We start from the raw sequence: 23,755 nt of genomic DNA on the forward strand, positions 1-23,755 counted from the left end.
CGACCACGGCAAAAGATAAAGAAGAGATGAGTGTCATCCCCTATGCTTCAGCCATAGGATCTATTATGTATGCCATGCTGTGTACCAGACCCGATGTAAACCTTGCCGTAAGTTTGGTAGCAAGATACCAAAGTAATCCCGGCAAGGAACACTGGACAGCGGTCAAGAATATCCTGAAGTACCTGAAAAGGACGAAGGACATGTTTCTCGTTTATGGAGGAGACGAAGAGCTCGTCGTAAAGGGTTACGTCGACGCTAGCTTCGACTCAGATCTGGATGACTCTAAGTCACAAACCGGATACGTGTATATGTTGAATGGTGGAGCAGTAAGCTGGTGCAGCTGCAAGCAGAGCGTCGTGGCGAGATCTACGTGTGAAGCGGAGTACATGGCAGCCTCGGAGGCAGCACATGAAGCGATTTGGGTGAAGGAGTTCATCACCGACCTAGGAGTCATACCCAATGCGTCGGGGCCGATCAAACTCTTCTGTGACAACACTGGAGCTATTGCCCTCGCCAAGGAGCCCAGGTTTCACAAGAAGACCAGGCACATCAAGCGTCGTTTCAACTCCATCCGTGAAAATGTTCAAGATGGAGACATAGAGATTTGCAAAGTGCACACGGATCTGAATGTCGCAGATCCACTGACTAAACCTCTCTCGCGTGCAAAACATGATCAACACCAGAACTCTATGGGTGTTCGATTCATCACAATGTAACTAGATTGGTGACTCTAGTGCAAGTGGGAGACTGTTGGAAATATGCCCTAGAGGCAATAATAAAAGTATTATTATATTTCATTGTTCATGATAATTGTCTTTTATTCATGCTATAACTGTATTATCCGGAAATCGTAATACACGTGTGAATACTTAGACCACACTATGTCCCTGGTAAGCCTCTAGTTGACCAGCTCGTTGTGATCAACAGATAGTCATGGTTTCCTGACTATGGACATTGGATGTCGTTGATAACGGGATCACATCATTAGGAGAATGATGTGATGGACAAGACCCAATCCTAAGCATAGCATAAAAGACCGTGTAGTTCGTTTTGCTAGAGCTTTGCAAAGTGTCAAGTATCTCTTCCTTCGACCATGAGATCGTGTAACTCCCGGATACCGTAAGAGTGCCTTGGGTGTATCAAACGTCACAACGTAACTGGGTGACTATAAAGGTGCATTACAGGTATCTCCGAAAGTAGCTGTTGGGTTGACACGGATCGAGACTGGGATTTGTCACTCCGTATGACGGAGAGGTATCTCTGGGCCCACTCGGTAATGCATCATCATAATGAGCTCAATGTGACCAAGGTGTTGGACACGGGATCATGCATTACGGTACGAGTAAAGTGACTTGCCGGTAACGAGACTGAACAAGGTATTGGGATACCGACGATCGAGTCTCGGGCAAGTAACGTACCGATTGACAAAGGGAATTGCATACAGGGTTTGATCGAATCCTCGACATCGTGGTTCATCCGATGACAACATCGAGGAGCATGTGGGAGCCATCATGGGTATCCAGATCCCGCTGATGGTTATTAACTGAGAGCGTCTCGGTCATGTCTGCATGTCTCCCGAACCCGTAGGGTCTACACACTTAAGGTTCGGTGACGCTAGGGTTATGAAGATATGTATATGCAGAAACCCGAATGTTGTTCGGAGTCCCGGATGAGATCCCGGACGTCACGAGGAGTTCCGGAATGGTCCGGAGGTAAAGAATTATATATAGGAAGTGCTGTTTCGGGCATCGGGACAAGTTTCGGGGTTATCGGTATTGTACCGGGACCACCGGAAGGGTCCCGGGGGTCCACCGGGTGGGGCCACCTGTCCCGGGGGGCCACATGGGCTGTAGGGGGTGCGCCTTGGCCATCATGGGCCAAGGGCACCAGCCCCTATAGGCCCATGCACCTAGGGTTTCCCCCTAGGAGGAGTCCTAGTGGTGGAAGGCACCCCTAGGTGCCTTGGGGGGGAGGGAAACCTCCCCTAGGCTGCCGCCCCCCCTAGTAGATCTCATCTACTAGGGCCGGCGCCCCCCTGGCACCCCTATATATAGTGGGGGAGAGGAGGGACTTCATACACCAGCCCCTGGCGCCTCCACCTCCCCCCGTTACGTCTCTCCCTCGTAGTCTCGGCGAAGCCCTGCTGCTGTGACGCCCTGCATCCACCACCACGCCGTCGTGCTGCTGGATCTTCATCAACCTCTCCTTCCCCCTTGCTGGATCAAGAAGGAGGAGACGTCTCCCGTCCCGTACGTGTGTTGAACGCGGAGGTGCCGTCCGTTCGGCGCTGGTCATCGGTGATTTGGATCACGTCGAGTACGACTACATCATCACCTTGCAAGCTTCCGCACGCGATCTACAAGTGGTATGTAGATGCAAACTCTCTCCCTAGACTCGTTGCTTAGATGAACTCATAGATGGATCTTGGTGAAACCGTAGAAAAAAATTTAATTTTCTGCAACGTTCCCCAACATATCCAACATTTTTATGCTCGGCTTTCTGATAACAATCACACCATGCTCGATACTTCTTGTGTGCTGGCTCTTTTATGGTGAAGACTATTGAATTCAAATGGGATTTATTGGAAAGAATTAAACGCAACTCTGAAGATTGGGATCTCGATGAAGGTAAGGAGTCAGGTATGACACCTAAGTTTGATTGTGTTAAATCTTTTATGGATACCGATGTTTTCCGTAAATTTAGCACTAAATATGGACTTGACTCTGAGATAGTAGCTTCTTTCTGTGAATCTTTTGCTACTCATGTTGATCTCCCTAAGGAGAAGTGGTTTAAATCAATGTTGCACATATCGCTTATCGGGAACTTATCGGTCGACCCATGATAAGGGGTAAATCGGCTAGTTTATCGGCATATCAGCCGATTTATCGCCATATCGGCTGATTTATCAGCCGATTTATCTTATCGGTCTGACAGCGGTAAGCGATAAATTGGCCGATTTATCGGCATATCGGAAGATATCTTGAACAGTGGTTTAAATATAATCCTCCCATTGAAGTAAAAGTAGTTGCACCTATTAAAGTTGAAGAAAAGACTATCACTTATAATGATCCTATTGTTCCTACTGCTTATGTTGAGAAACCACCTTTTCCAGTTAGGATAAAAGATCATGCTAAAGCTTCAACTGTTGTTCGTAAAAGCAATATTAGAACCTATACACCTCCTGAGCAAGTTAAAGTTGAACCTAATATTGCTATTGTTAAGGATCTCTTGGCTGATAATATTGATGGGCATGTTATTTATTTCTGTGATGAAACTGCTAGAATTGCTAAATCTTGTGCTAAAGATAAACATAGACCTGTGGTAGGCATGCCTGTTATTTCTGTTAAATAGGAGATCATTGTTATCATGGCTTGTGTGATATGGGTGCTAGTCCTAGTGCAATACCTATTGACTTATACAGAGAAATTATGCATGATATTGCACCTGCTGAGTTAGAAGATATTGATGTCACAATTAAACTTGCCAATAGAGATACTATTTCATCAATTGGGATTGTTAGAGATGTTGAAGTATTGTGTGGGAAAACTAAATATCTTGCTGATTTTCTTGTTCTTGGTTCCCCACAAGATAGCTTTTGTCCCATTATATTTGGTAGACCCTTCTTAAACACTGTTAATGCTAGGATAGAATGCAAAAAGGATGTTGTTACTATTGGTTTAGGTGATATGTCTCATGAGTTCAACTTTTCTAAATTTCGTAGACAACACCGTGAAGAGGAATTGCCTAGTAAAGATGAAATTATTGGTCTTGCTTCTATTGTCGTACCTCCTAGTGATCCTTTGGAGCAATATTTGCTAGACCATGAAAATGATATGTTTATGAATGAAAGAAGGGAAATAGATGAAGTGTTCTTTAAATAGGGACCTATTTTGAAACACAACTTGCCTGTTGAAATCTTAGGGGATCCTCCTCCACCCAAGGGTGATCCCGTGTTTGAACTTAAACCATTGCCTGATACTCTTAAATATGCTTATCTTGATGAAAAGAAGATATATCCTGTCATTATTAGCGCTAACCTTTCAGAGAAGGAGGAAGAAAAAATATTGAAAACTCTGAAGAAGCACCGTGCTGCTATTGGATATACTCTTGATGATGTTAAGGGCATTAGTCCCATTCTATGTCAACACAAAATAAATTTGGAGAAACATGCCAAACCAGTTATTAATCACCGACGACGGCTGAATCCTAAGATGAAAGAAGTGGTAAGAAAATAAATACTAAAGCTCCTTGAGGCATCTATAATTTATCCCGTTGCTGATAGTCAGTGGGTAAGTCCTGTCCATTGTGTTCCTAAGAAGGGAGGTATTACTGTCGTTCCTAATGATAAAGATGAATTGATTCCGCAAAGAATTATTACAGGTTATAGGATGGTAATAGATTTCCGCAAATTAAATAAGGCTACTAAAAATATCATTATCCCTTACCTTTTATTGATCAAATGCTAGAAATATTATCCAAACATACACATTTTTGCTTTCTAGATGGTTATTCTGGTTTCTCTCAAATACCTGTATCAGCTGATGATCAATCTAAGACCACTTTTACTTGCCCTTTCGATACTTTTGCTTATAGACGTATACCTTTTGGTTTATGTAATGCACCTGCTACCTTTCAAAGATGCATGATGGCTATATTTTCTGAGTTTTGTGAAAAGATATGTGAGGTATTCATGGATGATTTCTCCATTTATGGATCCTCTTTTGATGATTGCTTAAGCAACCTTGATCGAGTTTTGCAGAGATGTGAAGAAACTAACCTTGTCTTGAATTGGGATAAATGACACTTTATGGTTAATGAAGGTATTGTCTTGGGGCATAAAATTTCTGAAAGGGGCATTGAAGTTGATAAAGCTAAAGTTGATGCTATTGAAAAGATGCCGTGTCCCAAGGACATCAAAGGTATAGGAAGTTTCCTTGGTCATGCCGGCTATTATAGGAGGTTCATTAAGGACTTCTCAAAAATTTCTCGGCCTCTGACTAATTTATTGCAAAAAGATATACCATTCGTCTTTGATGATGATTGTGTAGAAGCATTTGAAATACTTAAGAAAGCATTGATCTCTGCACCTATTGTTCAAGCACCTGATTGGAATTTACCTTTTGAAATTATGTGTGATGCTAGTGATTATGCTGTAGGTGTTGTTCTAGGGCAAAGAGTTGATAATAAATTAAATGTTATTCAATATGCTAGTAAAACTCTAGACAATGCCCAGAGAAATTATGCTACTACTGAAAAAGAATTCTTAGCAGTTGTATTTGCTTGTGATAAGTTCAGACCTTATATTGTTGATTCTAAAGTAACTATTCACACGGATCATGCTGCTATTAAATATCTTATGGAAAAGAAAGATGCTAAACCTAGACTTATTAGATGGATTCTCTTGCTACAAGAATTTGATTTGCATATTATTGATAGAAAGGGAGCCGAGAACCCCGTTGCAGATAACTTGTCTAGGTTGGAAAATGTTCTTGATGACCCACTACCTATTGATGATAGCTTTCCTGATGAACAACTAAATGTTGTAAGTGCTTCTCACACTGCTCCATGGTATGCTAATTATGCTAATTAGATTGTTGCTAAGTGTATACCACCTAGTTTCACATACCGGCAAAAGAAAAAGTTTTTCTATGATTTACGACATTACTTTTGGGATGACCCACACCTTTATAAAGAAGGAGTAGATGGTGTTATTAGACGTTGTGTACCTGAGCATGAACAGGAACATATCCTACGCAAGTGTCACTCCGAAGCTTATGGAGGACACCACGCCGGAGATAGAGCTGCACATAAGGTATTGCAATCCGGTTTTTATTGGCCTACTCTCTTCAAGGATGCCCGTAAGTTTGTTGTATCTTGTGATGAATGTCAAAGAATTGGTAATATTAGTAGACGTCAAGAAATGCCTATGAATTATTCACTTGTTATTGAACCATTTGATGTTTGGGGCTTTGATTATATGGGACCTTTTCCTGCCTCTAATGGGTATACACATATTTTAGTTGATGTTGATTATGTTACTAAGTGGGTAGAAGCTATTCCAACAAGTAGTGCTGATCATAACACCTCTATTAAGATGCTTAAAGAAGTTATTTTTCCAAGGTTTGGAGTCCCTAGATATTTAATTACTAATGGTGGTTCACATTTTATTCATGGTGCTTTTTGTAAAATGCTTGCTAAGTATGATGTTAATCATAGAACTGCGTCTCCTTATCACCCACAGTCTAGTGGTCAAGTAGAATTGAGTAATAGAGAACTCAAATTAATTTTGCAAAAGACTATTAATAGATCTACAAAGAATTCATCCAAGAAACTTGATGGTGCATTATGGGCCTATAGAACTACATATAAAAATCCTGTGGGTATGTCTCCGTATAAAATGGTTTATGGAAAAGCATGTCACCTACCACTCGAACTAGAACATAAGGCATATTGGGCTATTAAAGAGCTCAATTATGATTTCCAACTTGCCAGTGAGAAGAGGTTATTTGACATTAGCTCACTTGATGAATGGAGAACCCAAGCCTATGAGAATGCCAAATTGTTTAAAGAAAAAGTTAAAAGATGGCATGACAAAAGGATACAAAAGCGTGAATTTAATGTAGGTGATTATGTATTGCTATACAACTCTCGTTTAAGATTTTTTGCAGGAAAACTTCTCTCTAAATGGGAAGGTCCTTATGTTATCGAGGAGGTCTATCGTTCCGGTGCCATAAAAATCAACAACTTCGAAGGCACAAATCCGAAGGTGGTGAACGGTCAAAGAATCAAACATTATATCTCAGGTAATTCTATAAATGTTGAAACCAATGTTATTGAAATCGTAACCCCGGCAGAATACATAAGGGACACTTTCCAGAACGTTTCAGACTCTGAAAAGGAATAGGTATGTGGTACGGTAAGTAAACCGACTCCAAAACAGTTCTAATGGCAATTTTTCTTCGTTTTGGAATATTTAGAAAAATAGAAAAATAAGAAGTAGTCCGGGAAGGACACGAGGGCTCCATGAGGGTGGAGGGCGCGCCCTACCCCCCTGGGTGCGACCCCTGCCTCGTGGGCACCTCGTGTGCTCTCCGGACTCCGTTTTCTTACACGATACGTATTTTGGTCGGTAAAAATTCATTATATAATCTCCCGGAGGTTTTGACTCCTGTATCACGCAATTGTCCTCTGTTCTTGTTTCGAGCTGTTTTCTGTCAGGGTTGTCAAGGCCAGGCATCATGTCGTCCCCCTCCTCCAACAATGGTGACAATGATGCTTGGCTAATGAAGATAGATCAGAAGAGGGAAGAACCTGTGGAGATCAACAAGGATGAAGGGATCAAGAAGGCCACGGAGGACCAAGTTCCAGCAGCAGAAGACATCCTTCAACTTGATCACAATCTTCTTACCCTGACTTAGATCGAAGCTTTCAAGATGATTGAGTTAGCTCGTATACAAAACAAGTATCTCACACGTGAAAATATTTTGTTGAAGGAGCATATAGTTGCACTCAAGGGCATTATCCGCAAGTTGGAGGATCTCTTACGCTCGATGTGCGACTACCCATCATCACCACCATCTTCTTCACCAACAAAGAAGAACTGAGCATCGGGTATGGGCACTCCCCTTGGCAACTGCCAAGCTTGGGGGAGTGCCCCGGTATCGTATCACCATCACTTTTATCTTTACCATTTTTCTTAGTTCGATCCTTTTGATAATATTTTGATCTAGTAGAATAAAGTTTTAGTATGATCCAGTTGTGAGTTTTGCTTTATGATCTTCCTATGTAATCGAGTCCGTGAGCTATATAATAAAGATTAGTGTTGAGTCAAAGGCTTGATTATCTTGCTATGATCTTGAGGGAATAAAAGAAAAGAGAAAAGAATAAAAAGAAATAAAAGAGATCATGAGGATCGTATGGAGAGTAATGAGCTCACATATAAAGAGTATTATGAATAAAAGTTGTTGAGAGTTGACAAACATAGTTTTGGTCATCGTTGCAATTAATAGGAAGTAATAAAGAAAGAGAGGTCTTCACATATAAATATATTATCTTGGACATCTTTTATGATTGTGAGCACTCATTAAAATATGATATGCTAAAGAGTTGACGTTGGACAAGGAAGACAATGTAATGGGTTATGTTTTCTTACATCTAAGATAAATTATATTGCCATGGATCATCCAACATGGTTGAGCTTGCCTTTGCCCCTCATGCTAGCTAAACTCTTTGCACCAAGTAGAGATACTACTTGTGCTTCCAAATACCCTTAAACCCAGTTTTGCCATGAGAGTCCACCATATCTACCTATGGATTGAGTAAGATCCTTCAAGTAAGTTATCATCGATGCAAGCAATAAAAATTGCTCTCTAAATATGTATGACTTATTAGTGTGGGAGAAAATAAGCTTTAAACGATCTTGTGATGTGGAAGAAATAAAAGCGATAGACTGCATAATAAAGGTCCATATCACAAGTGGCAATATAAAGTGATGTCCTTTCGCATTAAGATTTTGTGCATCCAACCATAAAAGCGCATGACAACCTCTGGTTCCCTCTGCGGAGGGCCTACCTTTTACTTTTATCTCCTACCTTACATAAGAGTCATGGTGATCCTCACCTTTCCTTTTTACATTTTATCTTTTGGCAAGCACAATATGTTGGAAAGATCCTGGTATATATGGCTAATTGGATGTGAGTTTTCATGAACTATTATTGTTGACATTACCCTTTAGGTAAAATGTTGGGCGGCAAAACTATAAGCCCCTATCTTTCTCTGTGTCCGATTAAAACTCCATACCCATAAGTATTGCGTGAGTGTTAGCAATTGTGAAAGACTATATGATAGTTGAGTATGTGGACTTGCTGAAAAGATCTTATCTTGACTCTTTCCTATGTTATGATAAATTGCAATTGCTCCAATGAGTGAGATTATAGTTTGTTAGTTTTCAATGAAGTTTATGATTCATACTTGAAATTGTGATTGAATTATTACTCTAGCATAAGAGGTCATATGAAAATAATTATATAAGCTGCTGTTCTAAGAATGATCATGATGCCCTCATGTCCGTATTTTATTTTTATCGACACCTCTATCTCTAAACATGTGAACATATTTTTCGATTTCGGCTTTCGCTTGAGGACAAGCGAGGTCTAAGCTTGGGGGAGTTGATACACCCATTTTGCATCATGCTTTTATATCGATATTTATTGCATTATGGGCTGTTATTACACATTATGTAACAATACTTATGCCTATTCTCTCTTATTTTACAAGGTTTACATAAAGAGGGGGAATGCCGGCAGCTGGGATTCTGGGCTGGAAAAGGAGCAAATATTAGAGACCTATTCTGCACAGCTCCAAAAGTCCTGAAACTTCACGGAAGCTATTTTCAGAATATATAAAAAATACTAAGCACAAGAAGTTCCAGAGGGGGCTCACACCCTGGCCACGAGGGTGGGGGGCGCGCCCCCTGGCTCGTGGGACCCCTGGTGGCCATACAATGCCCATCTTCTTCTATATCGAGTCTTTCGTTGAGGAAAAAATTATAAGCAAGCTTTCAGGACGAGACTCCGCCGCCACGAGGCGGAACCTTGGTGGAACCAATCTAGGGCTCCGGCGGAGCTGTTCTGCCGGGGAAACTTCCCTCCGGGAGGGGGAAATCACCACCAACGCTCCTCTCATTGGGAGGGGCCCAATCTCCATCAACATCTTCACCGGCACCATCTCCTCTCAAACCCTAGTTCATCTCTTGTATCCAATTCTTGTCTCTAAGTCTGGGATTGGTACCTGTAGGTTGCTAGTAGTGTTGATTACTCCTTGTAGTTGATGCTAGCCGGTTTATTTGGTGGAAGATCATATGTTCAGATCCTATATGCACAGAAATACCCCTCTGATTATGAACATGAATATGCTTTGTGAGTAGTTACGTTTGTTCCTGAGGACATGGGAGAAGTCTTGCTATTAGTAGTCATGTGAATTTGGTATTCATTCGATATTTTGATGATATGTATGTTGTCTCTCCTCTAGTGATGTTATGTGAATGTTGACTACATGACACTTCACCATTATTTGGGCCTAGAGGAAGGCATTGGGAAGTAATAAGTAGATGATGGGTTGCTAGAGTGAGAGAAGCTTAAACCCTAGTTTGTGCGTTGCTTCGTAAGGGGCTGATTTGGATCCATATGTTTCATGCTATGGTTAGGTTTACCTTAATACTTCTATTGTAGTCGCGGATGCTTGCAATGGGGGTTAATCATAAGTGGGATGCTTGTCCAAGTAAGGACAGCAACCAAGCACCGGTCCACCCACATATCAAATTATCAAAGTACCGGACGTGAATCATATGAATGTGATGAAAACTAGCTTGACAATAATTCCCATGTGTCCTCGGGAGTGCTTTACTTCATATAAGAGTTTTTCCAGGCTTGTCCTTTTCTACAAAAAGGATTGGGCGACCTTGCTGCACTTTATTTATTTTTGTTACTTGTTGCTCGTTACAAATTATCTTATCACAAAACTATCTGTTACCTATAATTTCAGTGCTTGCAGAGAATACCTTGCTAAAAACTGCTTATCATTTCCTTCTGCTCCTCGTTGGGTTTGACACTCTTACTTATCGAAAGGACTATGATAGATCCCCTATACTTGTGGGTCATTAGTATACTACATCAAACTGCATGAAAATCCCAATCAATATGAGGCAATGTGGTGCATAAATGAGTGCAGAAACAAGAGTATATTCATTTATATGAAAATAAAATAAATATGCTCTATGAAAATGACTCACACTTGATCTATGATATGGACTTCTGCGCAACATGCTTTATATGAGTCCCCTACTGAATGACTTAAATAAATATACTATAAAAATTTCAGATGTGTCATGAATAGCTCACAAGAACTCGGTACAAGTTAATGCATTACAAGTTCTTAGAATTCACCCGGAAATATAGTCGATAGAGGAGCAACAACAGGCTTGTTTATCTTGTTTATCAGTGTCTGCATATTGTGATCCTATTATGAAAAAAATCATCTGACGTACAACTTTTGGTGAAACATCATATATTACAACTTACAACAAGGATCTGTAATTTTTTCTTTTATTTTTGCGGGGAAGAAGGAACTGTAACTTAAAGAGCATGTCAACATAGCTACCTAGAAATGCTTTGAATCCATGATTCAGCGCAGTCATCTCATAGATGCAGCAACCTGAAAATTGCAGATGTTTAGCCAAGAGAATAATGCGAGCAACACATGCAACAGAATGTTAATTAGATTTGAATACTTGCCTAGCAACCATATGTTGGACTTGGAGCCATATGGAATGTCAGCAAGAAGTTCAGAGAACATGTAACTGGTTCCTACAACCTCAGAAGCGACATAATGTATCAAATCATAAGCAACTTAATTAGAACATCTACCTATGGGTTGAGCAAGAACAACTTAATTAAGGGCTCTAATAAATCATCAAAAGTCGATACTTTGGGCGGCCCAAAATCACATGTTTCAGACAATATATTCGGAACACAAGATAATCCCGTTAATTATTTCAACTATTCACAGTGCAATTATTTTTCAGGTATTTTTCCTACCTGGTTTTAGTAGAGCATACTTACCAATCCATATATTTTGGTCATTGGCAAGAAATATATCCGAACAGTGAAAAAAATACAATGAGTGGTGAGTAATCAGCTAGGATTAACTAAACTATGAATTAAGATAAGGCTGCTACTGTTATCACAAGTTCGGCAGCTAAAAATGCATAGACGGACACACTCAACTTATTAGCGATCCAAGCCATCCAACTAAACCAAAGAAGTCGGGTAAGTAGAAGCAGCCAGGATAATTTTCCTCGGGTTCTGAAACCGCTGCATGTGCAATACTAAATCATAGAAACCAGTGAAATTTCGTGAACTCGGGATGGATCATGAGATGCTTGCCGTTTTTATCCAAGTGCCAGAACCTAAACGCATGGGTGGAGGCGCCGCTGCTATATGAAACAGCAGGCGCATACGAGCCAAAGGGGCTGTCCGCAATGCCATCAGGGGACATCGTGCGACCCTTCTCGCTGCAAGGGTGGAATACGGAGGCACCGCCGCTGCTGATAGGTCAGCGGTGGAGGGCAATGGGAAATATGGGGTTGGACGGGATTGGCAACATCGATCTGGTGGTGTGCAGAGGAGAGGCACTTCCAGACCTGGCCGACACTACTCTTGTTCCCGGCAGAGCGGGAGATGAGAAGGCCGCCACCGATCCCGTTTCCGGCCTCTTTATATTTACCCTCGCACAGCCGATCGCGACCGCCTCTCGTTCCCGGTGGCACCACGGAGACTGAACGCAGGAAGACGTGGAACAAGGGGGAGCGGGGGCAGCATGGCGGCCGGAGGCGACGACTCCTCACCCGCCTCGGTGGCCTCCGCAGCCACCCTCTCCCGGTTCTTGGCGTGCTCGTAGATCAATGTCATGAGGTACTACCGAAAGAGAAGCGACGAAAGGTGAGAACCATAGCCGGGTTAGGGAAGAAATTAGGGAGGGGGCAAGGAAGAACCGTGATGGAGGAGAGCCGGAGGTGGAGGGAGGAGAATGGCCGGCGGCGGCACACTGGGCATGGAGGCGGCGGCGTGGAACCCTAAGGGGACGAGAGGGATGAGAAAGATCGGGGGTGAGACTGTGAGAGGATGGAGCGTGGGATGGGGTATTGGCTTTACGGCATGAGGAATGAGACGAAAAAAACCCAGCGAAAAAAACCCAGTGAAAGTGTGATAACCCACAAGTATAGGGGATCGCAACAGTTTTCGAGGGTAGAGTATTCAACCCAAATTTATTGATTCGACACAAGGGGAGCCAAAGAATATTCTCAAGTTTTAGCAACTGAGTTGTCAATTCAACCACACCTGGAAACTTAATATCTGCAGCAAGGTGTTTAGTAGCAAAGTAATATGATAGTAGTGGTAACGGCAGTAAAAGGTAACCGTAGCAGAAGTAATATTTTTGGTGTTTTATAGTGATGATAACAATAGAAACGGAAAAGTAAATAAGCGAAGAACAATATATGGAAAGCTCGTAGGCAATTGATCGGTGATGGAGAATTATGCCGGATGCGGTTCATCATGTAACAGTCATAACATAGGGTGACACAGAACTAGCTCCAATTCATCAATGTAATGTAGGCATGTATTCCGAATATAGTCATACGTGCTTATGGAAAGAACTTGCATGACATCTTTTGTCCTACCCTCCCATGGCAGCGGGGTCCTATTGGAAACTAAGGGATATTAAGGCCTCCTTTTAATAGAGTACCAGACCAAAGCATTAACACACAGTGAATACATGAACTCCTCAAACTACGGTCATCACCGGGAGTGGTCCCGATTATTGTCACTTCGGGGTTGCCGGATCATAACACATAGTAGGTGACTATAGACTTGCAGGATAGGATCAAGAACTCTCATATATTGATGAAAACATAATAGGTTCAGATCTGAAATCATGGCAATCGGGCCCTAGTGACAAGCATTAGGCATAGCAAAGTCATAGCAACATCAATCTCAGAACATAGTGGATACTAGGGATCAAACCCTAACAAAACTAATTTGATTACATGATAAATCTCATCCAACCCATCACCGTCCAGCAAGCCTACGATGGAATTACTCACGCACGACAGCGAGCATCATGAAATTGGTGATGGAGGAAGGTTGATGATGACGATGGCGACGGATTCCCCTCTCCGGAGCCCCGAACGGACTCCAGATCAGCCCTCCCGAGAGAGTTTAGGGCTTGGCGGCGGCTCCGTATCGTAAAATGCGATGAATCCTTCTCCCTTGTTTTTTCTCCCCGAAAGTGAATATATGGAGTCAAGGTTGAGGTTGGTGGAGTGTCAGGGGGCCCACGAGGCAGGGGGGCGCGCCCAGGAGGGTAGGGCACGCCCCCCACCCTCGTGGATAGGTGGAGGCCCCCCTAGCGTGTATTCTTCTTCTAGTATTTTTTATATATTCCAAAATAATTCTCCGTTGATTTTCAGGTCATTCCGAGAACTTTTATTCCTGCACAAAAATAACACCATGGCAATTCTGCTGAAAACAACGTTAGTCCGGGTTAGTTCCATTCAAATCATGCAAGTTAGAGTCCAAAACAAGGGCAAAAGTGTTTGGAAAAGTAGATACGACAAAGACGTATCAACTCCCCCAAGCTTAAACCTTTGCTTATCCTCAAGCAATTCAGTTGATAAACTGAAAGTGATAAAGAAAAACTTATACAAACTCTATTTGCTCATGTTGTTGTAAATATGTAAAGCCAACATTCAAGTTTTCAGCAAAGATTATGAACTAACGATATTCATAATAACATTTAGGTCTCATGTTTACTCATATCAAGGGCATAATCAACTAGCGAGCAATAATAATAAATCTCGGACGACAACACTTTCTCAAAACAATCATGATATGATATAACAAGATGGTATCTCGCTAGCCCTTTCTACGACCGCAAAACATAAATGCAGAGCACCTTTAAAGATTAAGGACTGACTAGACATTGTAATTCGTGGTAAAAGAGATCCAGTCAAGTCATACTCAATGTAAACTAACAGTAATGGATGCAAATGACAGCGGTGCTCTCCAACTGGTCCTTTTTTTGACTATTTACTGTGAGGCAACAGCCCCACAGTCCTTTATTCATCTCACAAAGTGTCCATACAAGAGTTACAAATATAAACAAAGAAGCAAAAGAGAACTAACCTAAGGGAATACAAATGAGCTTACCTATATACAACATAGTACAGGGATAAGACTATGGAAGGCTCTGAATCCAACCAATAAGTTTTGGCTTGATGCTATCCTTAACCCTATGGACCAACAAAGAGATATCATGGATAAACAAACATCTCCAAGAGCTAAAGGAGGGCCTAATGTGCCTGAAAGTTCTTCCATTACGTGTGATCCAAATGCACCATGCAGCAGTGAGGAAAACCTCAAAAAAGAAAGGCTGCCCAAAACTAGTATGAGCATGAAGTAGGCAGTCTCCAATCTCCCCCTGGTGAGACCAATCAATTTGCAGATAGTTCCAAACTCTGAGACTGAAGTTGCAAGTGAAGAACAGGTGGATTCTATCCTCATAACTCCTGGCCGGACACATGACACATAGATTGTCCTCTTCATTATTCCTCCAGTGTCTCCTAACCAGTAGATCCTTTGTGTTCAGCCTATCAAAAAATAACAACCAAGCAAAACATTTGATCTTCATTGTACATTTACTCTTCCATATCCATTTACAGGGGGGAATAACTAGCAAATTAGAGTGCATGAGAGTGTAATAACTCTTTGCAGTGTATGCTCCCTTATCCAACCAAGACCAAACATCATTTCCCAATGGATCACGTTGCAAATCAGAAATCCACCTATGCAAACAATCCAGCTGTGCAGCAGCAATTTGAGAGATGGGCAGGGTAAACAACAAAGACAACTCAGGATTAGCGAGGAAATCTGCCACTGAGATTTTATCATCAAGAACAAAAGAGAATAAATGTGGCAGTCTATCCCGAAGGGGGCGAGCAGAATCACCCACAAACCAACCATCCGACCAGAACAGTACCGAATCCCCAGAGTTGACAGAAACTGTGGCTACTGCTCTGTAATTATCAGCCAACCTGAAGACATCTTTCCACCAGAAAGATCCACACAACACTGTAGCTTGTGGCACAACCCCATAATAATAAGAGTCCCAAATGAGGGACACCCAAGGAATATCCTCTTTGTTGAAAAACTTATGGAGGTGCTTGATCAAGAGAGCCTGGTTCTGTAAATGGAGGTTAATTACCCCGAGACCCCCATTCTGCTTAGGTCTACAGACCATGTCCCATGCAGCTAAAGATTGTCTAGGTGTGTCTGAATTCCCTCTCCAAAGGCATTGCCTCTCAATCCTTTCCAGCTGCTTGATAATACCCAGGGGAATATCCAAAGAGCATAAAAAATATATTGGCAAGGAGGATAGCACAGAGGTTAGAAGTTGAAGTCTTGATCCTTGATTGAGCAGAGCAGAGCTAGCAGTGAGGCGCCATTCCAATTGATCAACCAGAGGCATGAGATCCTAAATTCTTGGTTTTGTTGTCCCCATTGGTAGACCCAAATAAGTGAAAGGGAGAGTACCAATTGAGCAACCAAAAACTGTAGCAAGTCTGGCAGCCTCATCATCAGCAACATTGAGGGGCACCATCATGGACTTATGGAAGTTAACTTTCAACCCAGTTGAAGCATGGAAAACATGGAGCATGTTCTTAACAGCAAGCAATTGAGACTCCTCAGCAGGTATCAACAAAATTGTATCATCAACATATTGGATGATAGGAAAGTTGGGATCACTAGATGGTATAGGAAGAGAAATCAGACCATCTTGTAGCATTTTATTAACCACAGACTGCAACAGATCAGCTGCCAGGACAAAAAGCAAAGGAGAAAAAGGATCTCCCTGCCTGACTCCTCTCTTGCATTGGAACTGTTTTCCAGGTACCCCATTAAGCAAAACAGAGGAAGACCCAGATGACAAAATCTCCTTAACCCACCTAATCCAGTGATCATTGAAACCCTTGGCTTTAAGAATTCGAAGGATGGCCTCATGCTCAATAGTATCAAAAGCTTTTGCAAAATCAAGCTTCAAGATAAGAATAGGCCTTTTAGATTGCTTGCACTGATGGATATATTCAAAAGCCCAGGCTAAACAATCATGAATTGATCTAGAGCGCAGAAACCCATATTGATTTCTATGAATACATTTGAGGATCACCTTCTGCAGCCTATTAGCCAATAATTTGGTTAAAAACTTCAAGCATGTATTAGTCAAAGATATTGGCCTAAAATCATTAGAACATTCAGGGTTTAAGATTTTAGGGATGAGTGTGATAAAGGAGGCATTGATCCCCTGCAAGCTAATGTTACCATGGGCAAACTCATCAATTAACTGCAAAAAATCCTTCTCAATAATGCTCCAGCATTGTTTCACAAAAAACCCATTAAAGCCATCCGGCCCAGGAGCGCGGTCAGTTGGAAGATCCTTAAGAACAATAGCAATTTCCTCAGTAGTGAAAGGTTGTGTCAAATCCTCCAGGCCATCCACTTTGTCAATCAACTCTTCAAGATTAAAGCCCATGTGCACTCCCTAAGCCTGGCCCATTCTATTTTTGAACGAGGCCCAAAGCACTCCCGCCATTTGGTCATGATCAGTGACCAGAACATCAGCATCAGATCGGAGGCTGGCTATCGAATTCCTCCTCAGCCGCTTTGTCACCATAGCATGAAAGAATTTAGAATTTTCCTCACCGACCTTTATGTATCTGATAGTGCATCTCTGCTTCCAATAGATGAATTGTAACTTAAGAAGATCCTCATAGTGCAGCTTCACTATCTTCCTAAAATTAAACTCCAAAGTAGTAAGAGGACGTAACTCCTCGAGAGAATCAAACCCCAGAATCACCACTGAGCACTGTTGAATGAGATTTTTGATAGAAGACAAGTTTACCCGCCACCTCTTCAGGTCATACCTTAAACGTTTAAACTTCTTGGAAATGACTGCAGTAGCAGAGATGCCCAACATTCCTAAAGGTGCAACTGGTCCTTTTTAATAAGAGGATGGATGATGACTCAACATAGAAGTAAATAGATAGGCTCTTCGCAGAGGGAAGCAGGGATTTGTAGAGGTACCAGAGCTCGGTTTCGAAATAGATATGAATAATATTTTGAGCAGCATACTTTGGTTGTCAACATAACAACCAAGAGATGGCGATATCTTCCATGCTACACACATTATAGGCAGTTCCCAAACAGAATGGTAAAGTTTATACTCCCTCTCCACCAACAAGCATCAATCCATGACTTGCTCGAAACAACGAGTGCCTCCAACTAACAACACTCCGGGGGAGTTTTGTTTGCAATTATTTTGATTTGATTTGCATAAAGCATGGGACTGGGCATCCCGGTGACCAGCCATTTGCTAGTGAGTGAGGAGCGGAGTCCACTCCTCTTGAGAATAACCCGCCTAACATGGAAGATACGGACAACCCTAGTTGATACATGAGCTATTCGAGCATACAAAACAGAATGTTTATTTGAAGGTTTAGAGTTTGGCACATACAAATTTACTTGGAACGGCAGGTAGATACCGTATATAGGTAGGTATGGTGGACTCATATGGAATAACTTTGGGGTTTATGGAATTGGATGCACAAGAAGTATTCCCACTTAGTACAAGTGAAGGCTAGAAAAAGACTGGGAAACAACCAGCTAGAGAGCGACAACAGTTATGAACATGCATTAAAATTAATCAACACCGAATGCAAGCATGAGTAGGATATAATGCACCATGAACATAAATATCGTAGAGGCTATGTTGATTTTGTTTCAACTACATGCATGAAGATGTGCCAAGTCAAGCCACTCGAATCATTCAAAAGATAATACCACCCTATCATACCACATCACAACCATTTTAATAGCATGTTGGAACGCAAGGTAAACCATTATAAGCTCCTAGCTAATTAAGCCTGGCATAAGCAACTATAATCTCTAATTGTCATTGCAAACATGTTTATTCATAATAGGCTGAATCAGGAACGATGAACTAATCATATTTACAAAAACAAGAGAGGTCGAGTTCATACCAGCTTTTCTCATCTCAATAAGTTCATCATATAATCATCATTATTGCCTTTCACTTGCACGGCCGAACGATGTGGATAATAATAATAGTGCACGTGCATTGGACTAAGCTGGAATCTACAAGCATTCAATTCAAGAGAGAAGATAAGGTAATATGGGCTCTTTGTTAGATCAACAATAATGCATATGAGAGCCGCTCAACATTTTCATTATGGTCTTTTCCTCTCGACCCCCAAAGAAAAAGAAAAGAAATAAAACTATTTACACGGGAAAGCTCCCAACAAGCAAAAGAAGAACGAGAAATATTTTTTGGTTTTCTTTTTAATTACTACTACAAGCATGGAAAGTAAACTAATTAAAAGCTTACAACCAATTTTTTTGTTTTTCTCAAGGTTTATCAAACACACAAGAAGAAAGCATACAAAGGAAAATAAACTAGCATGGATGATACAATGAAAAAGTATGAGCACCGACAACTAGCATGAGTGTGTGAACATGAATGTAATGTCGGTGAGAAATATGTACTCCCCCAAGCTTAGGCTTTTGGCCTAAGTTGGTCTATGGCCATGGCTGGCCTGGCGGATATCCAAAGTAATAGTTGGGGTCGTACTGAGATGCAACGGCTATTGCATCTTGGGCTGCAGCATGGAGGCGAGCTGTCTCCGCCCTCCTCTCGTACTCGGTCGCCTCCTCCTTGGTTATAACATATCCCCCCTTTGCCTGAAAGTCAAAGAAAGTAGGAGCAGGGAGAGAGATGTGATAGGTGCGTCGTCTGTCAAAGATTTGTCGGTACTGGAGGAACTGATCATTCCTCTCAACAAACTGATGATGAACCATAGCATCATAATCTAAATAAGTAGGAGGCAACTCAATATCATATCCACGTATGGGTATCTCAAGAAAGTTAGCTGTATGAGTTGCATAAATTCCACCAAAGAAATCTCCATGAATACGATTATTATGCAACCTATTGGGTTTCGTAGTAATTTCTAAAAATTTCCTACGCGCACACAGGATCATGTGATGCATAGCAACGAGAGGAGAGTGTTGTCTACGTACCCAACGCAGACCGACTGCGGAAGCAATGACACGACGTAGAGGAAGTAGTCGTACGTCTTCACGATCCAACCGATCAAGCACCGAAACTACGGCACCTCCGAGTTCGAGCACACGTTCAGCTCGATGACGATCCCCGGACTCCGATCCAGCAAAGTGTTGGGGAAGAGTTTCGTCAGCACGACGGCGTGGTGACGATCTTGATGAACTACAGCAGCAGGGCTTCGCCTAAACTCCGCTACAGTATTATCGAGGAATATGGTGGCAGGGGGCACCGCACACGGCTAAGGAATCGATCACGTGGATCAACTTGTGTCAACTTGTGTGTTTAGAGGTGCCCCTGCCTCCGTATATAAAGGAGGAGAGGAGGGGAGGCTGGCCGGCCAAAGAGGGAGGCGCAGGAGAGTCCTACTCCCTCTGGGAGTAGGATTCCTCCCTCCAATCCTAGTCCAACTAGGATTCCTCGGAGGGGAAGGGAGAGAGGGGGGCCGGCCACCTTCTCCTAGTCCTAATAGGACTAGGGGAGGGGAAAGAGGCTCAGCCACCTTGGGCTGCCCCTTTCTCCTTTCCACTAAGGCCCATGATGGCCCATATGGCTCCCGGGGGGTTCCGGTAACCTCCCGGTAACCCGGTAAAATCCCGATTTCACCCGGAACACTTCCGATGTCCAAACATAGGCTTCCAATATATCAATCTTTACGTCTCGACCATTTCGAGACTCCTCGTCATGTCCGTGATCACATCCGGGACTCCGAACAACCTTCGGTACATCAAAATGCATAAACTCATAATATAACTGTCATTGTAACCTTAAGCGTGCGGACCCTACGGGTTCGAGAACAATGTAGACATGACCGAGACATGTCTCTGGTCAATAACCAATAGCAGGACCTGGATGCCCATATTGGCTCCTACATATTCTACGAAGATCTTTATCGGTCAGACCGCATAACAACATACGTTGTTCCCTTTGTCATCGGTATGTTACTTGCCCGAGATTCGATCGTCGGTATCCAATACCTAGTTCAATCTCGTTAACGGCAAGTCTCTTTACTCGTTCCGTAATACATCATCTCACAACTAACATATTAGTTGTAATGCTTGCAAGGCTTATGTGATGTGTATTACCGAGAGGGCCCAGAGATACCTCTCCGACAATCGGAGTGACAAATCCTAATCTCGAAATACGCCAACCCAACATCGACCATTGGAGACACCTGTAGTACTCCTTTATAATTACCCATTTACGTTGTGACGTTTGGTAGTACCCAAAGTGTTCCTCCGGTAAACGGGAGTTGCATAATCTCATAGTCGTAGGAACATGTATAAGTCATGAAGAAAGCAATAGCAACATACTAAACGATCAGGTGCTAAGCTAATGGAATGGGTCATGTCAATCAGATCATTCTACTAATGATGTGACCTCGTTAATCAAATAACAACTCATTGTTCATGGTTAGGAAACATAACCATCTTTGATTAACGAGCTAGTCAAGTAAAGGCATACTAGTGACACTCTGTTTGTCTATGTATTCACACATGTATTATGTTTCCGGAAAATACAATTCTAGCATGAATAATAAACATTTATCATGATTATAAGGAAATAAATAATAACTTTATTATTGCCTCTAGGGCATATTTCCTTCAGTCTCCCACTTGCACTAGAGTCAATAATCTAGATTACACTGTAATGAATCTAACACCCATGGAGCTTTGGTGCTGATCATGTTTTGCTCGTGGAAGAGGCTTAGTCAACGGGTCTGCAATATTCAGATCCGTATGTATCTTGCAAATCTCTATGTCTCCCACCTGGACTAGATCCCGGATGGAGTTGAAGCGTCTCTTGATGTGTTTGGTCCTTTTGTGAAATCTGGATTCCTTTGCCAAGGCAATTGCACCAGTATTGTCACAAAAGATTTTCATTGGACCCGATGCACTAGGTATGACACCTAGATCGGATATGAACTCCTTCATCCAGACTCCTTCATTTGCTGCTTCCGAAGCAGCTATGTATTCCGCTTCACATGTAGATCCCGCTACGACGCTTTGTTTAGAACTGCACCAACTGACAGCTCCACCGTTTAATGTAAACACGTATCCGGTTTGCGATTTAGAATCGTCCGGATCAGTGTCAAAGCTTGCATCAACGTAACCTTTTACGATGAGCTTTTTGTCACTTCCATATACGAGAAACATATCCTTAGTCCTTTTCAGGTATTTCAGGATGTTCTTGACCGCTGTCCAGTGATCCATTCCTGGATTACTTTGGTACCTCCCTGCTAAACTTATAGCAAGGCACACATCAGGTCTGGTACACAGCATTGCATACATGATAGAGCCTATGGCTGATGCATAGGGAACATCTTTCATATTCTCTCTATCTTCTGCAGTGGTCGGGCATTGAGTCTTACTCAATTTCACACCTTGTAACACAGGCAAGAACCCTTTCTTTGCTTGATCCATTTTGAATTTCTTCAAAATTTTGTCAAGGTATGTGCTTTGTGAAAGTCCAATTAAGCGTCTTGATCTGTCTCTATAGATCTTAATGCCTAATATGTAAGCAGCTTCACCGAGGTCTTTCATTGAAAAACTTTTATTCAAGTATCCCTTTATGCTATCCAGAATCAGTAATATGTCATCCACATATAATATCAGAAATGCTACAGAGCTCCCACTCACTTTCTTGTAAATACAGGCTTCTCCAAAAGTCTGTATAAAACCAAATGCTTTGATCACACTATCAAAACGTTTATTCCAACTCCGAGAGGCTTGCACCAGTCCATAAATGGATCGCTGGAGCTTGCACACTTTGTTAGCTCCCTTTGGATCGACAAAACCTTCTGGTTGCATCATATACAACTCTTCTTCCAGGAATCCATTCAGGAATGCAGTTTTGACATCCATTTGCCAAATTTCATAATCATAAAATGCGGCAATTGCTAACATGATTCGGACGGACTTAAGCATCGCTACGGGTGAGAAGGTCTCATCGTAGTCAATTCCTTGAACTTTCCGAAAACCTTTTGCGACAAGTCGAGCTTTGTAGACAGTAACATTACCATCAGCGTCAGTCTTCTTCTTAAAGATCCATTTATTCTCAATCGCTTGCCGATCATCGGGCAAGTCAACCAAAGTCCATACTTTGTTCTCATACATGGATCCCATCTCAGATTTCATGGCTTCTAGCCACTTTGCGGAATCTGGGCTCACCATCGCTTCTTCATAGTTCGTAGGTTCATCATGATCTAGTAGCATGACCTCCAGAACAGGATTACCGTACCACTCTGGTGCGGATCTTACTCTGGTTAATCTACGAAGTTCAGTAGTATCTTGATCTGAAGTTTCATGATCATTATCATTGGCTTCCTCACTAACTGGTGTAGGTGTCACTGAAACAGTTTTCTGTGATGAACTACTTTCCAGTAAGGGAGCAGGTACAGTTACCTCGTCAAGTTCTACTTTCCTCCCACTCACTTCTTTCGAGAGAAACTCCTTCTCTAGAAATGATCCATTCTTAGCAACAAATGTTTTGCCTTCGGATCTGTGATAGAAGGTGTACCCAACAGTTTCCTTTGGGTATCCTATGAATACACATTTCTCCGATTTGGGTTCGAGCTTATCAGGTTGAAGTTTTTTCACATAAGCATCGCAGCCCCAAACTTTAAGAAACGACAACTTTGGTTTCTTGCCAAACCATAGTTCATAAGGCGTCGTCTCAACGGATTGATGGTGCCCTATTTAACGTGAATGCGGCCGTCTCTAAAGCATATCCCCAAAATGATAGCGGTAAATCTGTAAGAGACATCATAGATCGCACCATATCTAGTAAAGTACGATTACGACGTTCGGACACACCATTACGCTGTGGTGTTCCGGGGGGCGTGAGTTGCGAAACTATTCCACAGTTTTTCAAATGTACACCAAACTCGTAACTCAAATATTCTCCTCCACGATCAGATCGTAGAAACTTTATTTTCTTGTTACGATGATTTTCAACTTCACTCTGAAATTCTTTGAACTTTTCAAATGTTTCAGACTTATGCTTC

The sequence above is a fragment of the Triticum dicoccoides genome, chromosome 5A, assembly GCF_002162155.2.
Source record: "Triticum dicoccoides isolate Atlit2015 ecotype Zavitan chromosome 5A, WEW_v2.0, whole genome shotgun sequence".
NCBI lineage: Eukaryota > Viridiplantae > Streptophyta > Magnoliopsida > Poales > Poaceae > Triticum > Triticum dicoccoides.